The 27432-nt window shown below is 45.0% G+C and overlaps 1 pseudogene; it reads left to right on the top strand.

Moving 5' to 3' along the window:
* Positions 1-1020: 1020 nt before the first annotated feature.
* LOC129867700 (leucine-rich repeat-containing protein 56-like) lies at positions 1021-22923 on the top strand (annotated as a pseudogene).
* The last annotated feature ends 4509 nt before the right edge of the window (positions 22924-27432 follow it).

Below are 27432 nucleotides of genomic sequence, written 5' to 3'. Positions count from 1 at the left end.
TCTGTCGATAAAATTCCCAGCCGCGCCTGAATCGACGAGCGCCTTATGCTGGTAATGCGGGGAAAACTCAGGAAAGTTGGCTTGCAAAAACAGGTGGCCAACAGAGGGCTCTGAGTGAGAATGGTGCAAGCTCACCTGGGATGACGCCAGAGCGCTCTGCCTGCTGCCTCGACCCCCAGAGGAACCAACCCGACACCGACCGGCAGTGTGACCTTTGCGGCCACAGATGGTGCACGTGAAGGCCCCCTCCCTCCGGCTTCCCTGAGCGCAGCACCCTCCAGCTCCATAGGCACCGGAGCGGTGGTGCTGGGAGATGGAACTGACAGAGCTGCGTCTGAACGTCCGCTGGTGACCAGCAGGTTATCCAGCCGGATGGACAGGTCCACCAGCTGGTCAAAGGTGATGGTGGTGTCCCTGCAGGCCAATTCCCGACGGACATCCTTGCGCAAGCTGCAGCGATAGTGGTTGATCAGGGCCCTGTCGTTCCATCCCGCTCCGGTGGCCAGGGTCCGGAAGTCCAGGGCGAACTCCTGGGCGCTCCTTGTCCCCTGCCTCAGATGGAAGAGACGTTCACCCGCCGCTCTACCCTCGGGCGGGTGGTCGAAGACTGCTCGGAAGCGGCGGGTGAACTCCTCGAAGTGGTCCAGCGCCGCATCTCCTTCTACCCACACGGCGTCAGCCCACTCCAGGGCTTTCCCCGAGAGGCACGAGACAAGGGGACACACCCTCTCACATCCCGAAGGAGCCGGGTGGGCGGTCCCCAGATACAGGTCCAGCTGCAGCAGGAACCCCTGGCAGCGTGCCGCCGTCCCATCAAACTCCCTGGGAAGGGCGAGACGAATCCCACTGGGACCGGGTACAGGGGAGGCGAGTAGTGGAGACCCCTGTTGTGCTGGTGGGGGCGCTGGAGGGGCTCCCTGTCTCTCCCAGCGGTCCATAGTCTGGACGACGCGGTCCATGACAGCGCCGAGATGGTGAAGCATCGCCGCGTGCTCCCAGATGTGCTCCTCTACCCCCACAATGGGGCCACCCGCTCCTGCTGACTCCATTGGTGGTGTGGAATTCTGTAACGGGGTGAGTGACTGGTTGCTGGGAAGTCAGGCGCAAGAGAGCAGAGATGGGTGATAACAGGAGAACTTTAATATACACCCTGGCCCAAAGGCACAGGCGAGGCAGCACAAAGCACAACCACGGTAACATGAACCGGATTAAACAAAACAAACAAACCTAGCGCAAGCCAGCCTGTAGCGTAACGCCCTACACAAAGAACAATTCCACACACAGACATGGGGGAAACAGAGGGTAATATACATTTAGTCTGATGAGGGAATGTGAACCAGGTGTGCGGGAAAACAAGACAAAACAAATGGAAAATGAAAGTTCGAACGCCGAACGCCGCCTGAACAAGGAGAGGGACCGACTTCGGCGGAAGTCGTGACATAGTCCCTCTATTTCCTTTGTTAATATGAATTATTTTGACCTAAGTTGCTTTTGTTTTAAAGATGAGTATTTAATTGCATGGCCTCTAAAGGCACATTTAAAAGTGTCCCACACAATAATGGGATCTGCTGTACCTATGTCATAAAAAACAAGTTATACATTCTTGATTCAATTTCCAATATCCTCACTCCCTAGTGAAAATTCTGTAAGAGTAATGTATATGCCAATTATTTGATGGTCCGACAACATTATTTTGGTGCCATCGAAGAATGACATAAGAAAATAGTCAAGACGACTAGCTTGATTGAGCCCCCGCCATGTATATCTCACTAGGTCAGGATATTTAAGCCTCCATATATCCACTAGTTCCAATATATCCATGATATTCGTGATTTCCTTAAGTGCATAAGGGTGATAGTTTGTAGTGTGATTTCCTTTACCGTCCATTGAGGTATTTAGAACCGTATTATAATCTGACACCATAATAATAGAGTATTGTATTGCTTGTAGGCTTGATAAATTATGATATATATTTTCAAAGAAGCATGGATCATCATTATTTGGACCGTATAGATTAATGATCCAGAACTGCTTATGGTCCAATAACATATTTAAAAGAATCCATCTACCTTGAGGATCTGTTTGGACAATTTGCACATTCGGGTCAAAATTATTGATATCATCACTGCTTTTTTAGTTTCTTTGCCAATAGGAGAAGTATATTCTGCCCCCCAGTCTTTTTTCCATACAACTTAATCTAAAAGTGTTGAATGAGTTTCCTGTAAACAATAGATATTATATTCCTTCTCTTTTAGCCAGGTAAATACTGATCGTCTTTTATTATCGGTCGAGCCATTATAATTATAAATGGCTATACTTACTTCACCATTTACCACAATGAGATACAAGTTTCAATTCTATTTATCATAATATATGTTTGTAAACTTGCCATTAAATAGTACCGTAATGATTGAATGTCCAAATAGCTGTACCAATGTCCAAATAGCTGCACTACTACTGAGTAAACCTCCAATTGTTCTCCACTATTCCACCTGCTAAAACCTCCCCCCATCACAGGTTGGATTGTCGTCCCAGTGACAAGCAGACCACCCCTGTCCACCTGTATCCTATGGCCTTTGCGAGATTGAGACCTATCCAGCACTGTTACATACTGTAGGCTTAGAGAAACAATGTAAAAAAAGACCATTACATATTTATATCTGACTCCACAGAAAGCCTTGTCTGGAACAGAAGACCTCTGTTGGGTCACCTCCCTAGAAATGTGTGTGGACACTCGGGAGAGTACTCTGGGGAACTTTGGTGAGAGACAACCACTGGCCAAGCAGCATACACCACCCTCGCAGTCCACTATATGTGTAGGCCCATACTGTATTTATATTGTATTACTAATAAATATACAGGTAACTACCAAAATAATGGAAACACTTGAGTAAATGAGGGATGCAAAGTACATTGAAAGGATGTGCTTCCACACAGGTGTGGTTCCAGAAGGTGAAGGAAGCATGGAGAGGTCAGAGTTAGCCTGACTTGTAAAATGGGCTAAGGAACAGAAGTTTGGTTTTGGAGAAATACCATCAGTGCGTGCTCTGCAAGCAATGCAGTGGATGAAGGCGCGGCAAGAGCATGGTGAACGGATAGATGTGATAATGCACAGCGAGGAAGAAGGAGAAGAGCCAAGTGTAGTGGGAAGATACGTGTTGAGGGAGAATGGCGTCAGACATGATAAAGAAGAATCTGGACCAATAGGAGTGACATTTTGGGAGAAAGTGGACCCCTGCCTATTGGCAGATCCATTTGTGTTTCAGGGTGGGTGAGAAAGGAGTTGGGGGCAGTTGAATCAGTGAAGTAACCTGTAGCGGACTTGTGATATGTGTTTGTGTTTTTTCTGATCAGAGGGAACAGGCGCTACCGCGTTGTTTCTGGTGCAATGGTCATGTTTCAGAAGTGTGTAGAAGGGAGATTCCAATATGTGGGACGTGTGCAGTAGTGCATGGGACAGAGGATTGTGTAATTTCGGTGGATAAAGTTGTGTGTGTCAACTGTAGGGGTGCCCATGTTGCTGGGTATCTGAAGTGTCCGGGGCGACAGAGGCAGGTTGAAGTGGCCAGAGTCAGAGTAGTGCAGAGGGTGTCATATGCTGAGGCAGTGAAGGAAGTGGAGGGGGATGAGTCAAGGGTGAGGATCCCAGTGAGTAGTAGATTTGTGCCAGCACAGAGGGATAGGGTAACGAGTGAGTTATGCTTCAGTAAGGTTGGCTTCTTAGCGTTCATACTGTAGCAATGGTTATCAACTGTACCACAGAAATGGAATGTAAATCACAGCGAATAGATGTCGTGGTGGCAGCTGCAGAGAAGGGTATACGAGATTTGACTTCAGAAGAGTAACAGGGTGTGTAGAGGGGTGGTGGCCCGTCCTCCCAGGCCGTCAAAGTAGTAAAATGGGGTAGTGGGTTTTTAATGAGTGTAGGTGGCATCTGAAGAGAGGTACCTGGATGTATGAGTTAATGGGGTGCTGATTTTAATTAATATGAAATAGTGGTATATAGGTATAGGGTTAGTTGGTGGTGCAAGTTTTTCCTTTCAGGAACAGGAATAATGAAGATAATTTAATGTTGGTAGGTAGTGACTAGCCTCACATTTTAGTACAGTAGGGGGCGGTGTATGCACCTTTAAGTTGGATTCGATCCACCAACCCAATCCCAAAGAAGAAGGAGTGGTTCCGTAGTTAATTAAGAAATGAATATCTGTCATGCTAGGGTCATGTATGAAAATGCTGGGCAGGCCATTATGTTTGCTACCATGGCTTTGCCCCCATAGGATGACAATGCCCTATGCCCCCATAGGATGACAATGCCCTCATCAATGGTTTGATGAGCATGAAAATGATGTAAACCATATGCCATGTCCTTTTCAATCACCAGATCTCAACCCAATTGAACACTTATGGGAGTTTCTGGAGTGGTGCCTGAGACAGTGTTTTTCCGCCACCATCAACAAAGCACCAAATGATGGAATTTCTCATGGAAGAATGGTGTCGCATCCCTCCAATAGAGTTTCAGACACTTGTAGAATCTATGCCAAGGTACATTGAAGCTCTTCTGGCTCGTAGTGGCCCAGCACCCCGTTAAGACACTTTATGTTGCTGTTTCCTTTATTTTGGCAGTTACTTGTAACATACAGTGAGCTCCAAAAGTATTGGGACAGTGACATATTTTGTTGGATGCATTTGCTGTTTTGTTTTGGATGTGGTTCAGATTATTTAGTTCCCAATAGAAATGAATGGTAAATAATGTATTGTGTCATTTTGGAGTCACTTTTATTGTAAATAAGAATAGAATACGTTTCTAAACACTTCTATATTAATGTGGATGCTACTACGATTTCAGTGCTAGAGTACAGAGCCAAAATAACAAAAAATGTGTCGTCCCAATACTTTTGGAGCTCACTGTATTGTTGCAGTATTTGCAATTATAGGGGACTATGTACTGTATATTTTACTGAATATGACGTATATGTGAACAGTACTGTATGTGAATCCTTGTTTTAAACAAACATGAAGTAGGTATTATGCAATACCTACTGTATGTGTGAAAATGTACAGTGTTGACAGACTCACACATGATGAGTTCATATTATGTGTATTGACTCATAGTATGATACATTAAGACAATCACAATCTACACAGACATGGTTTACTGTTAAAGGCCAGACACAGATAAAGGCCAGACAAAAAACATACCGTGGCTGTGTGATGCACACAACCAGGGGTTGGAACCGGTGCAGGGAACAGAACAGAATTTGAGGAAAAAATAGGTTTTTCAAGGAACAGAATCAGAACCGGGAACGAAAGTGATCTGTTCCGGAACAGAAACATTATTTTCAAATAATGGGAATCGGTTAATAACGATATTTTACGTTCCGGGAATTTTTTCCAGTCCCACTAAAAATTGCAACATAGCCCCTACGCAATGCCCTCACTGTCACTCAGAAACGTATTCCAGTGTCTGCCTGCCAGCTGAAAATCTTTGCCAGTGTGTGTGTGTGTGTGTGTGTGTGTGTGTGTGTGTGTGTGTGTGTGTGTGTGTGTGTGTGTGTGTAGGCTACCTGACCCTTCCCCTCCGAAACATAGGCTACTGTAGCCTACTGACGTTACAACCGTGATTCAGAAATTAGGGAGAGAGATTTAATTAGAGAAGAATTGATTAACCTTTTCAATACTAGTTAAGGATACTGTAGTTATCACATTTCATATTGGATTTATTAACTACAAAAAGCTAAGACGTGTTTTTATTTTAATTCTGGTGCCGCTCTGCACACACAAGCTTGTTAGCTAGCTATCTAGCTAGCTTCTCTGGTCTAACATTAAGCCAACTCTCTGAAGTTCAAAGACATTCAAAGTTCCTTCATAGAAGCTGCTCCTCCATAGGTATAATTCTGTGAGCCTAATTCAGATAATGCATAACAGCAAGATTTCCAGCGCTTCAAGTCAAGTTCCTCCTCCACCTCCACCCTCGCTTTCCCGCTCCATAGCAAGCTTCTCTATCCGATTAGTTATGTAATTTAATGTCAAGCAAAAAAAAAACGATTTCAGAAGTTTGAAAAGGAACCATTACTTTTTTGGGGGTTCGAACTGGTTCAGAACTTTATTTTGCTGGTCGGAACAGTAGAACGGAATGAATAATGGTTCTGTTCAGAATGAAACGATGGCAATAATTTAGGTTCCAACCCCATGCATAAAACAGAACATGCCAAATTCACACTTTGGCATGTTCGTACTGTACTGTACCATACATAGCTCTCTCACTGAGCACAACTCCCTCCTGCTCTTCTCACTGCTTTAACAGATAAGGACAGAAAGAACTGCACCATCATGCTCACCTATGTCCTTAAGAAAACCTCAATTGCACAACTTGTGCAGGCATGACGGAAGTTTGTCTGCACAGGGGTGAATCACTAGCAGCAGACTCTGTCTCTCTCTCTCCGCTAATGAATGGAGATTATAGGTCTGTTAAGGCGTGGCTGGGAGGGAGCCAGCCAGTTGTTTAAGACCCAATCGAATCAAGTCATCGGCCCTCTGTGACGTGTGAGGAACGTCTCTCTCTCTTTATCTTATCATCTTGCAGGTGCCTACTTGCCCAAGCTGGTGCAGCTGAAAATTAACAACAGTATGATAACGTCAGTGGGGTAAGCGGAAAGTCCCACTATAGTGCTCTGTCTCTGTCTCTCTGTCTATTGTAGTTATGTGTTGGAATTTTCTGTTCAATAAAGCAAAGCATTTTCTGCTCTGAGTACTACAAACACTACTACTAGCAGCAGCTAACAGTAAAAAGGCAGGTAGACCTAGATGCTCCATTCCTATGATAGGGGACAAAGCAGGAGACCCACTGTGTGTGGGTTTCCCATCCTCCCACAAAGAGAGCTGTAATTGGAACCAGAGCTAGTGTCGTCCCATGGGGATCACTGTGACGCTTCACCCTGGCCTGGCTGTCTGTATCAGGAAAGGCCCAGAAGCAGAAGGCTCTGGAGGCCCGCAATGTGGTTAAGAGCTAGGCTTTGAAGACCGAGACCCCTGGGTCCTGCTGGTAGGCTATGGGATAGGAACATACACAGTACAGGTGCAGTGGCTTTATTTCCACTAAGGGATCCGTAGGGATCTGTAACACTAGGGCGAGGGGGAACAGCAAATCTGACTGAGGGCCTTTGTCTGTGGAGAAAGAGGATGCACCCGGCCTGTAAATCGCACAGCAGACAGACAGACTGTAGCCTGTTTGCCAGATCAATTTTTGCTTTAGCCAGAACCTCTGTCATTCGCATGTATAACAGCACAAAGCACACAGATTTGGAAACCAGGCAAGGCTGACAAGGTGCTGCTGGAAAAAGCCTGTCGTTGGAAGATGAAGCCATTGTGCATCTGGGTAAGTGTTATACAGGAAGCAGAGGATGCGAGAGGAGCAGAGGGGAGAAATATCTGGGTTACATGGCCTGAATCTTCTGTAGAGGGAGCGAGGGATAAGAGAGGAGAGGGACAGTAGAGTGATACAGGATCAAGGAATAAAAGAGGATAGGAGCAGAGGGGAGATAGAGAACTGTGTGACCCACCCTGTGAGGAACAGCCAAGGGCCGGCCGGACGTGAACAGCCTCGATAGCATTTCCTGCTCTGGGCTGCAGAGGCTGATGAGGAGAGAGTTTGTTAGGGAGGGTGGTGGTCAGGGACAACTGAATACTGCGCCTGCTGGTGTTGTGAGGAGTCAGGAGAGAAAGTAGGGAATGTGCTGTTGGGGCTAAGGTTGAGGGGACCAGCTTTAAAAAATATACTGAAGTTGGGGACTGACCAGAAGTCATAGATAAACAAGGCTTCAAAAGGGTTTCCCATGGACCTGGGATTGGATGTGGGGGCTGGGTAAGTGTGCAGAGAGCAGGGATAGAAAGTCCAGAGGGGTTGTGGAGAATGCAGTATGCTGGCTGGGTTCTGGAGGCCTGTCGGGGGACTGTAAGGAGTGTGCTAAGGTCCAGAGGTACTCATAACAGAGGCTGATGAGAGAGGAGAGAGTGTGCAGGGGAGGGAGGGCTGGGAATGGCGGATGGAGGTGTCAAGTGGGGACTGCTTTGGGAAAAGGGCTAGTAGGATCCTTTCAGATGTGATTATTGTTCCTTATTATGAATTCCACATTTTCGGACCAATACTATGTCTTACAACTGTTGCTATTTTATTATCGTTATTAATGGACAGGTGGCCTTTGGTCTAAAACGCAACCATTTTGGTCGCATAGGCCTATGCTCTAAATATTTCTGCTGTGCTAGCTGGAGTATTGATAATTTGGCTGGTAGCACTTAGTCTCACGTTGCCATACCTCCAAAATCACATCGTGGTCACGCCTCCCTTGGCGGTCTTTAGAGGTTGAACAATACGCTGGCTCCCAGTGGCAAGATTTTGACTGGATGTTACATTTCAAGAACCCTCCCCCACATGCCCATAGAAGGGGTGCTGTGTGTTATGTGCATCACTGTTTTCTGTCTGGGTAGGACACATTTTGTAGAGTTGTTGCGTATGCTAGTTTCAAGTGTGGCCGACAGTCTGCGATTTATATTTATTGAAACTGAATGTGGGTTATGCTGGTAAAGTCAAAAGTCCCAAAACATTCTAAACTGATTTGGTGACAAACATACTTTGTGCCTTGTCTCCGTAGAGCCCCACACTGGATATGTCATAATATCCAAAAAACCTAGCGGTCAAACAGGGAAATGGTTCCAATCGTTTTTTCACCATTCATTTCAGAAACACTTCAAATAAGGGCTGTGTTTTCATGTAGGCTTACCCTGGCATGACGTTTTAATAACTGTGTAAATCTTTTGGACAAGGGGACTTTTATCAATATATTCGGCGCTATTTACTCTCAGATTAAAACATGCTAATTAGCACAAATCAGACATCATGCAAGACTACAAATTCTCGCAAACTTCTGCACATTGTCTCTCAATGGCAACTTTGCTAACAGGTACATTTAAGGAAATGTAGGGGTAGGGTAAGCCTACACATAACACAGCCCTTATTTTAAGTGTTTCTAAAAACCCCTATGGGAAAAATGAATGGTGGAAAATCTTTTGGAACCGTTTCCCTTCTTCTTAGGTTTAACGGTGGTTGGCATCCATTGTTAATGGTGCATTACCGCCACCGGCTGGACGAGGTATTGAATAAGAAAAAAACATTCCGGGAAAGGGGGAAAATGACATCATACAAAAAAAACACGTCAACTAACGTATTTCTTTTTTTTATCATACTTTTTCCAATCACAGTCCACTCCAAAATACATCCCTACTGTGATGGGGCTACATTCACCGACAGGATTTCTTGCACCGCCTCGGCTGTGTCACGAAGTCCCAAAAAACGTTCAGCAGCATTCAAAATGATTCCAATTTTTGTATACTTTTTCTCCGCTTGTGCTGTACAGTTTATGACCATTACAATAAATAATACAAAGTCCATCTTTTTACCATGTAGCATTTCACTGTCCATTGGTTGATAAGAAACCTTCACCGGTCTTGGTGGCTCTACTACAATTGCTTCTTCCCCGCTACTCGTTCCTTCTAATTTTCTCACCGCCTCCAGATAAGAGACACACTGGACACTCCTTACCCTTGCCACCTCAATCTCCTTCACCCTAACAGGGCACTCCAAGAATTCAGGCGCATGTTCACCTCCACAGTTGCAGCATTTCCCTTCATCTGGCATACAATATTCTTCCCTTCTGCACACACTTGACACATGACCAAATATTTTACATTTATGACACTGAAGGGGCTTGTGCACAAAAGCTCTTACAGGGTATCTCATGAATCCTAACTTTATATGAGAAGGGAGAGACTCTTCATCAAAGAACAGTAGCATGGATGAAGTGAACTTCTTTTCTCCATCCATCATACAGGTCAATCAACATGCACCAACCACTCCTTCGATGTCTTCAGTTATATCCTCCGCCTTTATTTCTTGCGCCACCCCAGAAATAACACCCTTGATAGGCGCCCTGCTACGAAAATCCATGCAGGAAACATTCCACTCCGATATCTTTTTGAGTCTTAACACTCGCGTCTTCTGCTCCGCAGACACACAAAAAATCTAAATAAGACCACTTCTTGTGACTCTCACTGACTCCACACTTTCTTCCAACACATTCCAGATTTTCCTGGATACGTTAAACGTATTTCTCAAGTAGCATTCATCCAAAACCCTGACACTGACCAAAAACAAGTCTAGTGGTTTCCTTTTTTCCAACATAGCTTTACTTCTCGTTTCCCTTTTTCTTCGCCACTGTAACCCACTCATTCTCACTCCGTACTATTAGCTTCACTCGACTCACTAACAGTTTCAAACAAAACCTCAGTTTCTGCAATCATCCTTCCGTAATCCTAGCTACCTGAACTATTTCCCTGTTTGTCCGCTAGGTTTTATGGGCATTATGACTCATGCAGTGGTACTCTATTCGTCCACATGGCTGCGCTTTGCTACCACAGGTAAAATCTTCAAGATTGCCCATTATTTCGTTGTAGTAAGGACCCGAAAAAACAAAGTGAGTGGGAGAACCTATTAAAGTAAGTACATGCATTTAGAAAATGAAAAAAAAAAAAAAGTATTACAGTACTAGTAGTAGGCCACTTTGTAGGCTAACTCAACTGAGCTGCTAGCTAATGTTACACATTGTTTAGCTAAGTGAATTAAATGTCATCAGCTAGCTAACTTTCTATTAGCTAGCTATCTTGATGTAATTATTGTAAATTAAAAACACAGTCTCCAAATGCTTTTGTAGAAAGCAGTCATGAAGAGGGGGAAATTGCAGCTCCAGCTATCAGAAAAGGGAGAGTGTAGGCTACTGGATAGCGCAGGTAACTTTGTGGGGGGACATTATGAAAACATTCTCCAGTTTCAGGCCCGAGAGAGAAAAACCTTGAGGACAGAGAGATAATAGCGACATAATATTCAGTGCGGTCTAATTTGAGTATTATGAAGCCTGTTTCTTTGTGATGTTTTCTGTCCTCAGATATAGAAAGCCTCTGTTTGCAAATGAAGAGAGGGGTCCCAATGAATGTTCCAAAAGACTAATGGTGCATTTCCATACATGATTTATCCCAGTGTTTTACCTATAAGGCTCAGACTTTTCGGTTTCCATCTACGCGGGCCGGCACCCTTGTGCCACTACGCCATGTCTCCGGCGGACCTGCTCTCACTTGGGGCCAAAGCCAAGCCACTGGTACTTTGCAGTTTAATTTACATAAAAGGCTAACTGTGAACTAACACCTTCTCACAAACCAGCTGTATTCTTGTATACAACATGTTGATAACATAGGTAGGCCTACCTATATGCCATGGGTTATATGTGTATGCCTACTTATGTTAGCACAGGTTGTATACACATATACAGTTAAACATTACACACCCTGCTGGAGGTCTGCTGGGTGTGCAAGATTCTGTTTCAGCCCAGCAATAACACACCTGATTCAACTTATCAAACCCAATGAGTTGACAATCAAGTGTGCTATTTCTGGGCTGTAACAGAAGTTTGCTCACCCACTAGATCACGGATCAGTGGAGCAAGGTTGTGCTATCGCTGGTATGGTGTTTTTTCTTTTGTTCACCTGAAATGATGCTTTAGTAATAATAGTCTACTCCTCAATGATCTATTGTTGTTTTGACTAAGATGTCTAATCTTAACATACGAGTTATCTTATTTTATAGGGATGAAGTGTTGATTCTTTCAAGGGAAGTGTTTTAACTTGTTTTAATTGTTAAACAATTTTATTCTAATGAACTAGTGTCAATGTTGATTAATCTTGTATCACAATCCTGCAATAAAGAGGGGAAGGGCTTCTGTCTCTGTGTCTGTTTCCGTGTTGTATTCTCAAATGAACATTTTCTTTTTGTCTAGTAGTTGAATGAATTGTTTTCAGATGGTCATACCAAGAATCATTTAGCTATTTGATTTTGAATAGTAAGACCCCTTGAAGTATCAAAAAATATATTTAAAAAATAGTTGTTGAAAACAATGTTTGGGCCTTACTGCTGTTAGCACATACAAATGCATTGAATAACAGATTCACTACATGGAACAACAAAAGGAAGTTTGTTCTGAAGTGTCTGTCCTATATCTGAGAGATATAAGAAAGATCAGGAAATATATACATATATTTTTCTTTACATGTATTTAGCCACTTATTTTTGGCACTAAACAGTCTAAGACTTGTCTAAGCCAGGGAGGGGGTGGGGGGTTCTACTAAGCTATTTAGAATACCAAGATCATTTTAAGACTTGAAGTATCAAAAATAATTATATACAGAACCAGTCAAAAGTTTGGACACACCTACTCATTCCAGGGTTTTTCTTAATTTTTTACATTGTAGAATAATAGTGAAGACATCAAAACTATGAAATAACACATATGGAATCATGTAGTAACCAAAAAAGTGTTAAACAAATCAAATATATTTTATATTTGCGACTCTTCAAAGTAGCCGCCCTTTGCCTTGATGACAGCTTTGCACACTCTTGGCAACTCTTGTAACATAACAAATGTGTAGCAAGGGAAGGGGTCTGAATACTTTCCGAATGCACTGAAGGTGGATGCGGTGGATTGAGATGCATCCAATGCAAAAACAAAACCATATCTCTAGCTTAAACTGAGGCATTTTTATGGGGATTTTTTATTATGCAAATTCTATTCCTGTGGGTGAGTGGACATCGACCTTAGAGGGTTTTAAGTGACGACATATAACATTGGTTAGTGCAAATCCAACCTTTAAAATGTAGGTACAGTATGAAAATAATATTGGTCAATAATATCCTTTTTTTATTAACATTTTGTTAGCTTTATAATCATGAGAAATTGAACTATACTGAACAAAAATATGAACGCAACACGCAACAATTTCAAAGGTTTTACTGAGTTACAGTTCATATAAGGAAAACAGTCAATTCAAATAAATTCATTAGGCCCTAATTTATGGATTTCACATGAATGGGAATACAGATATGCATCTGTTGGCCACAGATACCTTTAAAAAAAGGTAGGGGAGTGGATCAGAAAACCAGGCAGTATCTGGTGTGACCAACATTTGCCTCATGCAGCGTGACACATCTCCTTCGCATAGAGTTGATCAGGCTGTTGATTGTGGCCTGTTGAATGTTGTTCCACTCCTCTTCAATGGCTGTGTGAAGTTTCTGGATATTGGCGGGAACCGGAACACGCTGTCATACATGTCGATCCAGAGCATCCCAAACATGCTCAATGGGTGACATGTCTGGTGAATATGCAGGGACATTTTCAGCCTCCATGAATTGTGTACAGACCCTTGCATTATAATGCTGAAACATGAGGTGCTGGCGGCGGATAAATGGCACGACAATGCGCCTCAGGATGTCGTCACAGTATTTCTGAGTTCAAATTGCCATCGATAAAATGCAATTGTGTTCGTTGTCGTTGTAGCTTATGGCTGCCCATACCATAACCCCACCACCACCATGGGGCACTCTGTTCACAACGTTGACATCAGTAAATCGCTCGCCCCCAAAAGACACCATACACGTGGTCTGCGGTTGTGAGGTCGGTTGGACGTACTGCCAAATTCCCTAAAACGACGTTGGAGATGGCTTATGGTAGAGAAATGAACATAAAATTATCTGGCAACAGCTCTGGTGGACATTCCTGCAGTCACCATGCCAATTGCACGCTCTGGCATTGTGTTGTGTGACAAAACTACACATTTTAGAGTGGCCTTTTATTGTCCCCATTACATAGGTGCACCTGTGTAATGATCATAGTGTTTAATCAGCTTCTTGATATGCCACACTTGTCATGTGGATGGTTTATCTTGGCAAAGGAGAAATGCTTGGGATGTAAACAAATTTGTGCACACAGGTTCCTTGACGAACCTGTACCCCACACATTTACTTAGTACCAGCCCCCCTGTATATGGTTTCGTTATTGTTATGTAATTCTGTGTTACTTGTTATTTTCACTTTATTTAATTTTGGAAATATTTTCTTAACTCTATTTCTTGAACTGCACTGTTGGTTAAGGGCTTGTAAGTAAGCATTTCACGGTAAGCATTTCACCTGTTGTTTTCGGCACATGTGACAAATAACAATTGGTTTGAATTTGATAGAAATAAACTTTATGTGTGTATGGAACATTTCTGGGATCTTTTATTTGAAACATGGGACCAACACTTTATATGTGGCATTTATATTTTTGTTCATTGTAGCTAGTTATACTTAGGTAGCTTACAAGGTTAGCTGATTTTTCTCAAAACGTACTTCATTGTGGCTAGCTTCTTCTTGGCCCTAATGCTAGCCTGTACAGCCCAAAATAACTCCAGAAACAATTTTTTTTTTGATATGGCCAGCGTTGTAGACGATTTCTCCCCTCTTGCTGCACCTTTAGCTAATCTCGAAATATCTGTAATGCGGCAAAAACCAGCGTGCTGCAAGCGTTCTGTTGTCATCTGTGCTTGTTTTTAGTCAAAAAAATGTATCCTACGTCACTAATCTGGTTGAGGACCTTTGGCAAGGCATTTGATTCGTTTAACGTGTTACGAGTCGTCACTGATTAACACCCCCTCTTTAGCAGATTTCCGCAGTGACACTTCCCCAGGTTTCCCGTTTTACAGATGGCAAAATGAAGGAGGCTTTTATATTATTAAAAAAATTGCCTCCTATTTGTCACGATCGTCTTGCTGTGAGAGATTGGACCAAGGCGCAGCGTGTGCAAAATACATATTTTATTTTAGAAGAGAGAAAAAACAAGAAACTAACAACTATGCACAAACTAACAAAAATAACAAACTGACAACCGTGAAGCTATACAGACAAATAGTGCTGACACAAACACTACACATAGACAATTACCCACAAAAGCTAAAGCCTATGGCTGCCTTAAATATGGCTCCCAATCAGAGACAATAATAACCAGCTGTCTCTGATTGAGAACCAATTCAGGCAACCATAGACTTTCCTAGACACCTATACTAAACACTAACCCATCTACTCTACTTAACCCCGTAAACCATACAACACCCTAGACAATACAAAAACACACAAAGACAACCCACCCCAACTCACGCCCTGACCAACGAAATAAATAAAAGAAAAAGGAACAATAGGTCAGGAACGTGACACTATTGGTTCAGGCCAGGGACCAATCACAATGGGAATACAACACAAAACATACTTTGATTGGTCAGATTGTGGCAACTCATTTACCAATGAGGGGATTCAATTATCTGGCTCGGGTTACCCTGGTGGGAGGAGTTTGCAGCGGTTGAAAAGTGATTGGATTAGTTTTGGAGGCGGTGTTATGATATTAATAGTTTGTCGAGCCTGGTGGTTAGTATGGTTGTGTCTACCAGTACAGCTCCATCTAGTTGTCACGTTGGGGATAACAGTTGTGGACAACTAGCATTTTAGCTAAGCCTAACCCTAAACCTTTTCCTAACCTTAACCTCGTTCTCCTAACTAGCTACGTAATGTCACTTCTGTCCGTAGCTGGGTTAGGCTTAGCTAAAATGCTACAGTTGTCAACAAACCATCAATCTCGACAAACCATCAGTATCACCACAGGGGCTCCAGGAGATGAGCTTCAAAACATGATTCATATAGGCTATCTAAATACCTTTAAATCAATCTATTACTCTGGTGCTCGTTTTAAAAGTTAGGTACACCAGTGCTACTAGTACCAATGAACAAAGCCTTGCCGGTAGCCTTTTTCCCTCATGATGTTATGTTGTGACAATTCCACCCTTGCCTCTGGATCATGGCTGTGTAGGGACCTGGGAACCACGCTGTCTCACCTTCAGGTGCTGTGGATATCTCACTGCAGTCTGGTAGACCTGTATGCTCTCCCCTCCTCCTCTCTCAAGGTAGAGTTTGTAGTGGAAAACCTTTGCAGTGTACCATCATGAACTACAGTCTACAAGACCTGTTACTCCACCTGGCTTCTATCCCCCTCGTTCACCTGTGAAAACCTCACAATTCAACGTTTTATGTAATTGACTATGTAAAAGTTGAGTTCTACTAAACCTGAGCCTGTGTTGGTATGTCCTCTCCCTACGCTAGGAGCTGTATGTGGTCTACAACAGAGTGTCGAACCTGAGTCAGGTGAGCATGCTGGAGAATCTACAGCTGTTGGACCTGGAAGGGAATGATGTGGATGACCTGGTGCAGGTGCAGTACCTAGACCTGCGCTCCCAACTCCGCACGCTCACCCTAGAGGGAAACCCTGTCTGTATGCACCCCCACCCTAATGCCACAGGTATTTGCACACACCCCTACACCCCTAACCCTCACCACAACCGCAATCATGTGTATTATTGTATATATTACTGAATCTGGATTTTAGATACTCCAAGATGCATGCATATATGTATGTATGTATGTATGTATGTATGTATGTATGAATGTATGTATGTATGTATGTATGTATGTATGTATGTGTGTATGTATGTGTGTGTATGTGTGTGTGTGTGTGTGTGTGTGTGTGTGTGTGTGTGTGTGTGTGTGTGTGTGTGTGTGTGTGTGTGTGTGTGTGTGTGTGTGTGTGTGTGTGTGTGTCCAGGCATGGAGGTTGTGAGTGTTTGAGTCTGGTAATGAGATTATCCAGAATGACTGTGCTACCATGGCTCTGCATGCTGGGCTCAGGCTGTGAGTCATACTCTCCACAATGTCCCCCATATGGGCCCAGATGATAATGTCCGCATCAGGCAGAACATGGTGGGACTGGAGAGCAGGGGACAGGGAATTGGTGTTCAGAGCAAAACAGGCTTTGCTTGTGTAAGTAGGGATGCTACAAGCTGTGTTGATGGTTAGTATAAACATTGCTCAACTAGGCAGGGTGGAAAATATACTCTCTTTAGCACAGGTGTTGATATGGGAATGAGCCCATATTAAAGTGGTGTATTAAGGTTTCACTATAACGACGTGATGCAGTGTTGAAGTGGTATGAATGGATGAGTGAATGTGTTTATTTTTGACCCACCCAACCAGCAGCAGGAATTAGGAAACTGGGGCAGTGAGGGAGGGAACGCTGTCCTGAATATGCATTAGGCTTGGTCCAAGCACTGAGAGAGGGGTCCTTGGGTTTGCCTTTTTTCTTTCTTTCTAGACTCTGGTTGTCTATACCCTTGGTGGAGCACAGAAAGTGTAGCTCTTTCTCTCTCTCTTTCTTCTCTCTCCCCCCCTCGATCTCGCCTCTCTCTTGTCTCTTTCCCTCTCTCTCCCCCCTCTCTCTCTGCTGGTTGGTGAAGGGTGAGAGTACTCCGCTCTAATTTGATCTCTTAGCAGCAGCATAGGGCTTTTACTGGTCACTCTCCCTCCTCGCTCTCCTCTCAGTGCTGATAAAGGACCAGAACACAGTACAAAGTGCAGATTATTGCCATTATTGGCACTCAGAACCATTTTCTTTGTCTCCTCCGTTGAACATAAGTTACACTCATTGTGGCTTAAAGCTCTTCTAACAGGGCTATTTTCTTTACAATATGTTATTCTGGTGTTAAGGGGTGTGTTTGGCATTGAAAGGATAACTTTGAAAGGTTGGACATTCCTTGGCCTTAATCGACCATTAAAATCACAACCAAAGCACAACCTTGGACCCTTTATGCAGTCACCTATCATATTTGTATCACCTAACATACTGAATCGACGGTGTAGTTCAGAGGTAGGCAACTCCGCTTCTCCAGGGCTGCACTGGATGCATTATTTCAAGCCCTGTTTTAACACACCTAGCCTAATTCAACCTGTCATCTGCTTATATGGACCTTGATTAGTTGAATGAGGTGTGTAAGTGCTGGGCTGGAACAAAAGCCTGCATATACTGCAGCTCTCCAGGACTAGATTTTCCCCACCCTCCATGTAGTACCCTTTGACTGGGCTGGTCTTGTGCAACTGAAAGTAGTTGGAGTGGATCTGTTAGCGTCTCTTTTTTTACGTGCGGGTTCTCTTCCTTCAAGGTACCCTCTCGTGTTTCTTCATCCTGCCTTCTCCTTTCCCTAGACCAAGGAGGAAAAGGGTTACTGCTACCGGTCGGCGGGAGGGGAGCTGGTCCCACAGCTGCATTACCTAGACTACATATGTGCAGAGGAGAAGGCAGGGCCTGGCTGCACCAGCTCCATGGGGGAAGACTGGGCCCTGCTCAGAGAGTCCATCAAAGACTGCAGCTGCGCAGAGATGGCACAGGGTGTGTGTGTGTGTGTGTGTGTGTGTGTGTGTGTGTGTGTGTGTGTGTGTGTGTGTGTGTGTGTGTGTTTGTGTGTGTGTGTGTGTGTGTGTGTGTGTGTGTGTGTGTGTGTGTGTGTGTGTGTGTGTGTGTGTGTGTGTGTGTGTGTGTGTCATTTTGCTTCTATAAGGCCATTAATACTACTCTGTATTGTACTCTTCTATATTTTCCCTCTTCCCTGTCTGGCCATAGAGGAGAGAGCAGCCAGTGTGAGGGCCTACTCCAGACCCAGCTCTGGCCAGCGCCTAGCTAACAGCCTCTCCAGTTCCCGTCCCTCCAGCCGACCGGTCAGTGCAAGGCCCCTCTCAGCAGTTGACTCCAGACCCCTTTCTGGGTCGTGAACCTTATCAGGGGCTGGGTCCAGAGTCCTCTCTCCTTCCGGGTCCAGATCCGGTTCTGCTGATGTAGGTTCAGCCTCTGTGGACCCAGACGCTAGCGTTCTGACGCACGGTGAGATACTGTATTGGTGTCCTACCATCTCCACATACAAGGCCCCACTTTTAGTAACTGAATATGGCCCATATAGTGAACCAGGCTTATTGTTTTGTATCCCTTTTGTGTGTTATTCAACAGTTTCTAATGTATTTGACTTATTTTCAAATGTAGCATCCAAATGTATAATTAGTTAACACTGCCACCATGAGGACATGTTGTAACAGTGTCTGAAGATTCATCATGTCGTTTTAAATCAGAGATCATTGATTTTCTGACCCCAGAAATCAGGCATACTATGCCTTTATCCAGTTCCCTAATTTCCCATGTTGTGACAATCGCCATCCCTGATTAGCTATCCTCCACAGTAATGAAATGTTTTTTTGTTTCTCTCCAAGTGCAGGGAAGATCTTGTTCTGTGGAAATCCTGTCCAGGCCCTCAGAGCCAGGTGACAGAAGATGAGGGTATGTTGACCCATCAGTGGGGAGAAACTGTAGATACTGAGTTCTTACTCATTTCTGGCACATTGACCACCACAGCAGAAATTTGACAGTTTTCCAGCGCCAATGGAAAGTGGCCCAGAGTGAAGGTGGAATAGTTATGTGTTGTGACAGGCCATTATGGCTGGGTGACATCGCCCCTGTCTCTCTGTGATGTCAGGATGAACAGAAGAAGATAATTATCCGAGAGAGGAGGGGAGGGTGATGGAGCGATGCAGCTGTGGCCTAGGTGACATGACAGACGGAGCTCCCTGTCAACGTCAGACAATCTGTCATCTCTACACTCTGTCACTCTCTCTCTTTTATTTTCCTAATTTCTCTTTCGGTTCTTCACTGTATTTCTTCCTCTGCCTCCATCCATATTCTATATCTCTGTCCCTCTCACCATTCCTGTCCCTCCCACTGATTCCCTCTCTCTATTCCCCTTACCCTCCTCAATCTCCAACCTCATCCATCTCACTCTCTCCCTATGCAGGTGCCACCCCTACCTCTGTGTAAAGCTCTGTCTTTAACTTCATAATGTCTCCCTGCCTCTCTCTCCCTACCTTTGTATGCAGACTGCGGCCCCCTCACCTGTGTTCACTCCGAGCGCCCCACCCCTCCATGTTTTGGAGCACACATATGACCTTTCGGAGCAGGACGGACACCAGCGCAGCGACGTGTTCTCTGAGCTCAGGGCCTGGAGGGAACAGCATAACATGTACTGACCACTTAGTCCTGTGTCAGTCAGTCAGCCAGCCACTCTGAACTGACTTTTCCCTATTTTCTATGACTTTGTGTTCTAGATGTCTATTAGCCATGGAGGGGGATGGCCTCAGATACTGCCCATCCTCCACAGTGATGAAGAAAAGGATGATGAAGGAAGTCTCTGCATTTTCAGTGGCGAGGAGGTGGGTGGAAAAAGAGACGGGTCGAGTCACTGGGCAAACACTGGCTCGCCAGACTTACCTTTCCAGTCCCCCTCTTCAGGTGAGTCTCTCACCTCTGGTTTACAAGGCCATCAAACACGTCAAACCTATTCAGTATATGAAATATAAAACCAAGAAACCTAAATATAAATCCAAGGATTTTAACACAGAATAACTTGAAATCACACTACCACAATGCAACATCAAATGTTCTCTAGTAAACTATGCTTCATTTACAGATGTGTTTCAGATAAAAGCCAAATCCCTTGAGGTAGCCTGTATCTCCCTGTCCACTCTGACGCCTTCTCCCCCTCAAAACGCCACATCAGACCCTGGTAGCCGGAGGGTGTTAGAGCTGCGAGCGCGCAGACTGAGGCTTAGTGGTGGGGTGGCTGAGGCCAGGGCTGGGACTGCTGTAAAGCCTACTTACGACCACACAGAGCTAGGGCCAATTAGAGGAGACCCAGGCTTGAGGAACCAATGGCTACAGGAGTCTATGAGGCCCAAAGTCCCTCTGCTTCCCCAGGCTACTCACCACCTGCCACACAGGCCAGCCTCCATCCCCCTAGTCCAAGGGCTCAGTCACCGACAGGGAGAGCTTCTGTGCAGTCCAGCAACGGGCATCAACCAATCACCTCGTGCAGACCACCAGAGAGGATGACCATCATGTTTAGGGAAGAGGACCCTGGGGGCTGGATTACATCCAACAATCACCTGAAGAGTGGAACATAGAATCTATGGAATCCAAGTGTGAACTTCCTATCTCAGTGTATTGACTCCCTCTGCTGGACAGTTAGAGAATCACTTGCATCCCTCTTTTCTTTCCCAGCTCAGAATTGTACAGTACTGACCTCACAGTGCCTTTACGGAGGACAACAGCCCTTGTAGGAGTCCCGAAATTGCATTTTTTGTAGCCCACAGTTTTATCATTGGAATGTGATACAAAACAAGGCAACGGTGTGCTTAAGGACCATGTGGACGCCTCCGAGCGGTCGGATAGGCTGTTTGGAGTGTTCATCTGACTGGATTAAAAAAAGTAATAATAATGTCCCCCCAACTTCTAAAACCAAAGTTGTGCCCCTGATCATAGCAAAAGTAATGAAGACATCACATGGAGTTTTCTAAATGAAATAGTGTATGTGCATATAATCAGACTGTGTCAGAGTGCTTTAGGCTAGTACTAACACTACCGGAGCTTTTTCAGAATTTTTGGAAAAAGTTCGTTGGCAAGTGTTCCTGCTTAGAGAAATACCCCTGAGCTGCTGGATCAGGACCAGTGCTATTGTGAAGCTTACAATGGAAAGGTCAGGACCAGAGAGAGGAAAACTGATCCTAAATCAGTTCCTATGGGTAGAATGAAATTTAAGTGCTGTTTGTTTTGACTGGAGAAACTCTGTGACACCCTCCTCTTCATGTGGCGTCCCATGTCGACAACAGCTGAACAATTCTAAACCAAGCTGACATATTTGAGCAAGCCCAATCCTGTTCCGGGAGACCGGGAATCCACACACATACACACTCACACCGCAAACTGAGGGCCTGATTCCTGTCCACATGTCTGTCAGTTCCGCTTCATTGCGGTCTCAGGCAACAGGACACAAATAAAGGAGCAATAGAATAACAAAACATTGTCTGTCATCACAACCACAGACTACTGTTAGATTACTTACTACCATAGAAGACTTGTGTGGGATTAATGCATACACAGAAAATACCATACGAAGGTGCGTGTTTCAACCACGAGACTGTCCTTACATAACAAGAAGAAGCTGTTGGTTTGACTTGCCTGAATAACCTGATGCATTTTGCTGCCTCCTGTCTCAGCCCATCTGTGCAGCCGTCTCCCAACACGCACCTGTGCTCTCACCAGCCATGTCTCACATGATCTGTATAGCTGGCACCCTGTTGGGCCTTCTCAACTGCAATGCCTACTTACTGCTCATCTCATTTAACCAGAGAATTTAATTCTCTGAGGTTAACACTCTTGGCAAAGGGCAATCATCCACACTGCCTGCTAGTGATGAGAGAGAGGGAGATCTATGCAGCATACATCTGGAGAGGGAAGCTCAGTCAGGGGTCCAGGTAGTAGGCTCATTTAACAGGTTTATAATTTGACTCTGGAAAGACAGACTCCCAGCTGGTGGTGACTGACTGGAATTTGGATTGTAGAGAGCTTGGCCCTGCTCACCAGTCATTAGTCTGTAACCAACCAGGTGCACTGTAAATGTAGCCTGCAGGTTGTATATCTACTCTCCCACCATAACGCCACACACTGAAGTCTACTAGCGTTATCATAAAACGAGAAAATACCTTCACCACTATACAAGGCTGCTATTTGTAACCAGCTGACCACTACATAAAGATGACAGACCACATAGTAAAGGGCCTGGTAACAGACTATGTCAGGGTGTGGGTACATTGGTTGGACCCTTCTGCCCCTGGGTTACTGTGAATGGAACACTATCATTACAACCTTGTTGGGAGATGATTGACACTGTTGGTATGGCAGCAGGTGGAAGGAAGAAGCTTTTTCTTTGATATCAAATTAAAAAGACAATTATACCACCACACCACTCCTCCCCAAATCTGCCTCTTGATTCCCAAGAGATATCTTTCAACAGAACATTCAATGTCTTTAGAGGGTGGAGGAAGGGTGTTTAGTCTCAAGTCAAATTTAAAAAAAGTAAACAGTACTAATTATAATGTCACCCGTTTACCAGACATCTGAAACGCAAACAAGATGCCAAGTGGATGGATGTTTATCGTATCATTCAAAAATGTAGATTCTTTCTTAGAAGTAAATGATCTTATAGGAGTCTCTGAGAGGAGATGGGGACACCCCATTCCTAGCTTCAGTGGACATGCAGCATGCAAACATAAACCTCCGTTCTTATCCTGACAACAACATACCTATAGTGACGGCCCACACATAGAATAACTGAACACAGCATTCTGAATAACAGAATATCTATGGGCCCATACAAGTTTGGTACTAGGGGGTAACTAGCCCCCCCCCTAAGAACAATGTCTAATTGCTGACACAATTAAGCAACGTTTGGAGAAAAAAATGGTATGTGGATGAAGGTCATGTTTAGGCAAATAAACTATAAAGGGAAATAAATGGCTACAATTTACACTTTTTTAGTTATTTCATAAATTGTTGTTCTTAGAAAAAAAATTAAGTACTGGGGTAAGTGCCCCCCCAACACACTCATCCAACATATTACTTTATTAAAAAATAATCAACATTTTTCTCTCTGAGCAAGTGGATTAATATGACTACACAGTTACCCCAGGGGGCTAGTTACCCCCTAGTACCCTACTTTGACTGTAATGTAAACAGTTTCAGCACAACATGCATACTAGCTATAAAAATAAGGCCTCAGAAATAATTGGGTTTGGATGTGATTTACGATCTTGTCAAGTAGGTTTCAGTTAAAATCACAATCCGACAACCTCAGTCATAAGAGGCAGAAGAAGAAGTGATATAACTACAGTAGATGAGTTACAATATAGAGTTAACAAGGCACAAAATCGCAGTCTGAGCCTGATGCCAAGCAAGAAACGTGTAATTATATAACAGACATGCATTCGCTGACATAGACACCTTGTCAAGTGTGAGCAATTAATAAGACAACTATTCGAGGAAACTGCCTGCCTTGTTCTGTTACTTTAGGTGGAGGCATGTCAGTTTTCCATTCTAGAAATGATAACAAAGCTCAACTGGGTCCCAGTGTTGGAGCAGCTTATGGGTTCAGACATGTACAGTATGGAACAGAATCCTGCCCACAGCAGTGTTCATTTTGGCACTATTTTTTTAGATTGAGCCTACTCTTAGTCAATTAGACTAAAACATTTTTTTTGTCATTTAAATAATGATTATGTCTAGTTATTGGCAAAATGACCTAAACAGTTGGCCACTTTAGTCAACTAAATGCCCTTAGATTTTAGTCACATTTTAGTCACATTACAAATGTTGTATTGCCTCATTAACTTATAGTAAACATAAATCATTGACTTAAGTGCAGAAACATATATAGTCTTGTCCTATCAACATATCTTTTTGCATAACATCCTACTCTCTTCCCAACAGCAGACAAACATACATACATGTACAGTTGAAGTCGGAAGTTCACATACACTTAGGTTGGAGTTATTAAAAACAGTTTTTCAAGGAAGATATCACTGCTCCAAAACTGCCATAAAAAAAGCCAGACTAAGGTTTGCAACTGCACATGGGGACAAAGATCGTACTTTTTGGAGAAATGTCCTCTGGTCTGATGAACCAAAAATGGATCTGTTTGGCTATAATGACCATCATGATGTTTGGATGAAAAAAGGGGAGGCTTGCAAGCCAAAGAACACCATCCCAACCGTGAAGCACGGGGGTGGCTGCATCATGTTGTGGGGGTGCTTAGCTGCAGGAGGGACTGGTGCTCTTCACAAAATAGATGGCATCATGAGGCAGGAAAATTATGTGGATATATTGAAGCAACATCAAGACATCAGTTAGGAAGTTAAAGCTTGGTCGCAAATGGGTCTTCCAAATGGACAATGATCCCAAGCATACTTCCAAAGTTGTGGCAAAATGGCTTAAGGACAACAAAGTCAAGGTATTGGAGTGGCCATCACTAAGCCCTGACCTCAATCCTATAGAAAATTTGTGGGCAGAACTAAAAAGGCATGTGCGAGCAAGGAGGCCTACAAACCTGATTCAGTTACACCAGCTCTGTCAGGAGGAATGGGACAAAATTCACCCAACTTATTGTGGGAAGCCTGAGTTAGGCTTGGGACTGGGTCCTATCAGATGCATGAACAATGACAGCCAGGGCCTTCCTCCAGGTACGGTGACAAAGGCACAGATGGTCCTGGACAGAGGGAACCGCAACCTCTTGGGTGGGGAACAAGGGGGATTGGTAACCCAGTTCACACTCGAAGGGTGACATACCTGACGAGGCGTTGGTGAGGGTGTTGTGGGCATATTCAACCCAGGGTAGCTGAGCGCTCCAGGAGGAAGCGTTAGCAGAAATCCCGTAGCGTCGGGCAGTCTCCATCTCTTGGTTGGCCTGTTCGGTCTGGGGGTGATATCCAGAAGAAAGACTGACATTGATACCAAGAGCTGAACAGAAGGATATCCATACCTGGGAGGTAAACTGGGGTCCTCTGTTGGAAACGATATCGGTGGGATGCCATGCAGATGAAACACATGGGATACTAACAGGTCTGCAGTCTCCCTGGAGGATGGGAGCTTGGAGAGGGGAATGAAGTGAGCCATTTTGGGAAAACCTGTCAATAAGGGTGAGGATGACGGAGTTACCGTTAGATAGGGGAAGGCAGGTGACGAAGTCCAGAGCTATGTGTGACCAGGAGCAACTGGATATGGGAAGAGGGCGGAGCAGACCGGAAGTGGGTTTGGTGGAGGTTTTGTTCCGGGCACAAACCGAACAGGCTGAGACAAACTCCCAGACATCTCTCCATGGTGGGCCCCCAAAAGTGCTGACGCAGGAAGGCGAGGGTCCGGTTCATACCAGGGTGACAGGTGAGGTGGGTAGAATGCCCCCACTGAAGAACATCAGAGCGAACACAATCTGGAACAAACAGAGCATTACTAGGACCGTTACCCGGCTCAGGCTGGTTCTGCTGAGCTTGGCGGATACGGGACTCGATCTCCCAGGTGACGGCGGCAACGATGCAGGTGGATGGCACAATGGCTCCTGGCTCGGTACCCGTGTTGTCGGTGGTGAACTGGCGAGAAAGGGCATCAGGCTTGGTATTCTTCGAACCGGGGCGATAAGTGAGTGTGAAATTGAATCTACCGAAGAACAAGACCCACCTGGCTTGCCGGGACTTCAGACGTTTGGCGGTCTGGAAGTAGGACATGTTTTTATAGTCAGTCCACATGATGAAGGGGGTTACAGAGCCCTCCAGCCAGTGACACCATTCCTCCAGAGCCAGCTTAACTTCCAGGAGTTCCCGGTTTCCAATGTCAAAGGTCCTCTGCACGTGAGAGTTTACGGGAAAAGAATGCATATGGGTGGACCTTCTGATCAGAGGGGGAACTTTGAGACAGAACAGCACCTACTCCGGTGTCAGAGGCGTCCAGCACCACGATGAACTGGAGTTCTGGGTCGGGCTGAGTAAGGACCGGAGCAGAGGTGAACCGACGCTTGAGTTCAAGGGATGCTGCCTCTGACTCAGGAGTCCAGTGGAACGAGGTGGAGGTCAGAGTGTTGAGAAGTGCAGCCAGACGGCTGTAGTTGCGGATGAAGCGTCTACAAATTTGCAAACCCCAGGAAACGCTGTAGCTGCTTCAGGTTGGAAGGCCAAGGCCACTGACTGCCATGACCTTGGCGGGATCCATACGCAACTGTCTCTGTGACAAAAGGATCTCAAAGTGGTTACCTTTTCGGCAGTCCAGTCAATCTGTGGGTTGTGTAGCTTTAACCAAGGATGGCCAAGAACCATGGGAGAGTAAGAACAGTCAATTATGTGGAAACTGGTCTTTTCCTGGTGATTTCCAGAGAAACGCAGGATGACAGGGACGGTTCTCTCAGAGACAGGGGCGAGGAGCTGACCATTGAGAGTGTTGGCTTCGAGGGGTGAATCGAGTGGGACAGTGCCCGGACCCAACTGGGTGACGACACCTCGGTCCAGGAAGCTCTCGTCGGCGCTCGAATCGATGAGAGCAGACATAGGAAAAGCCTGGCTCTGCCACACAAGGTTGCCTTCAAGCAGGGGTCTGGGAGAAGATGGGCAGGCGATTTGGCTCAACAGCCCCATTACTGCCGAGCCCCCTATTTTGCTGGATGCAGGGAACAAGTGGAGACAAAGTTACCAACCGGGCCACACTATAGGCAGCTCCTAGCGCTGATTCGTCATTGCCTCTCCTCTGGAGAGAGACAGGCCTGGCCGAGCTGCATGGGTTCAGGATCTGCATAAGCCTGGGGATGGGATGCAGTCAGAGAAGGATGACAAGGCGCTGAAGCAGATGTTATGGGACATGCAACCCTACATACCCTCTCCCTCGACACTCACAGAGACAGTTTTCGATGCGGATAGTGAGAGAGGAGTTCATCAAGTCCATCAGGCTCATCCCTGGACACCAACTCGTCCTTGAGGGTCTCAGTGAGTGCGTTCTGGAATGCTCCCTGAAGGGCCTCATTCCAGCCACTCTCAGCTGCGAGGGTGCAAAACTCACATGCCATCTCAGCAACACTATGGGGGCCTTGACGGAGGGACATGAGTTGTTAAGCGGCATCCTTACCGCAGATCGGGTAGTCGAAGACCTTAATCTCCTCTATAAACAGGGGAACCCAAGAGCAGACTCAGACAAGGAGACTGGGATGAAGTAACCAAGGTATTTATTGACACACAGG

Source organism: Salvelinus fontinalis, chromosome 12 (genome assembly GCF_029448725.1).
Source record: "Salvelinus fontinalis isolate EN_2023a chromosome 12, ASM2944872v1, whole genome shotgun sequence".
NCBI lineage: Eukaryota > Metazoa > Chordata > Actinopteri > Salmoniformes > Salmonidae > Salvelinus > Salvelinus fontinalis.
Note: the sequence above shows the minus strand (reverse complement) of the source record. Positions and strands in the feature narration are given on the sequence as shown.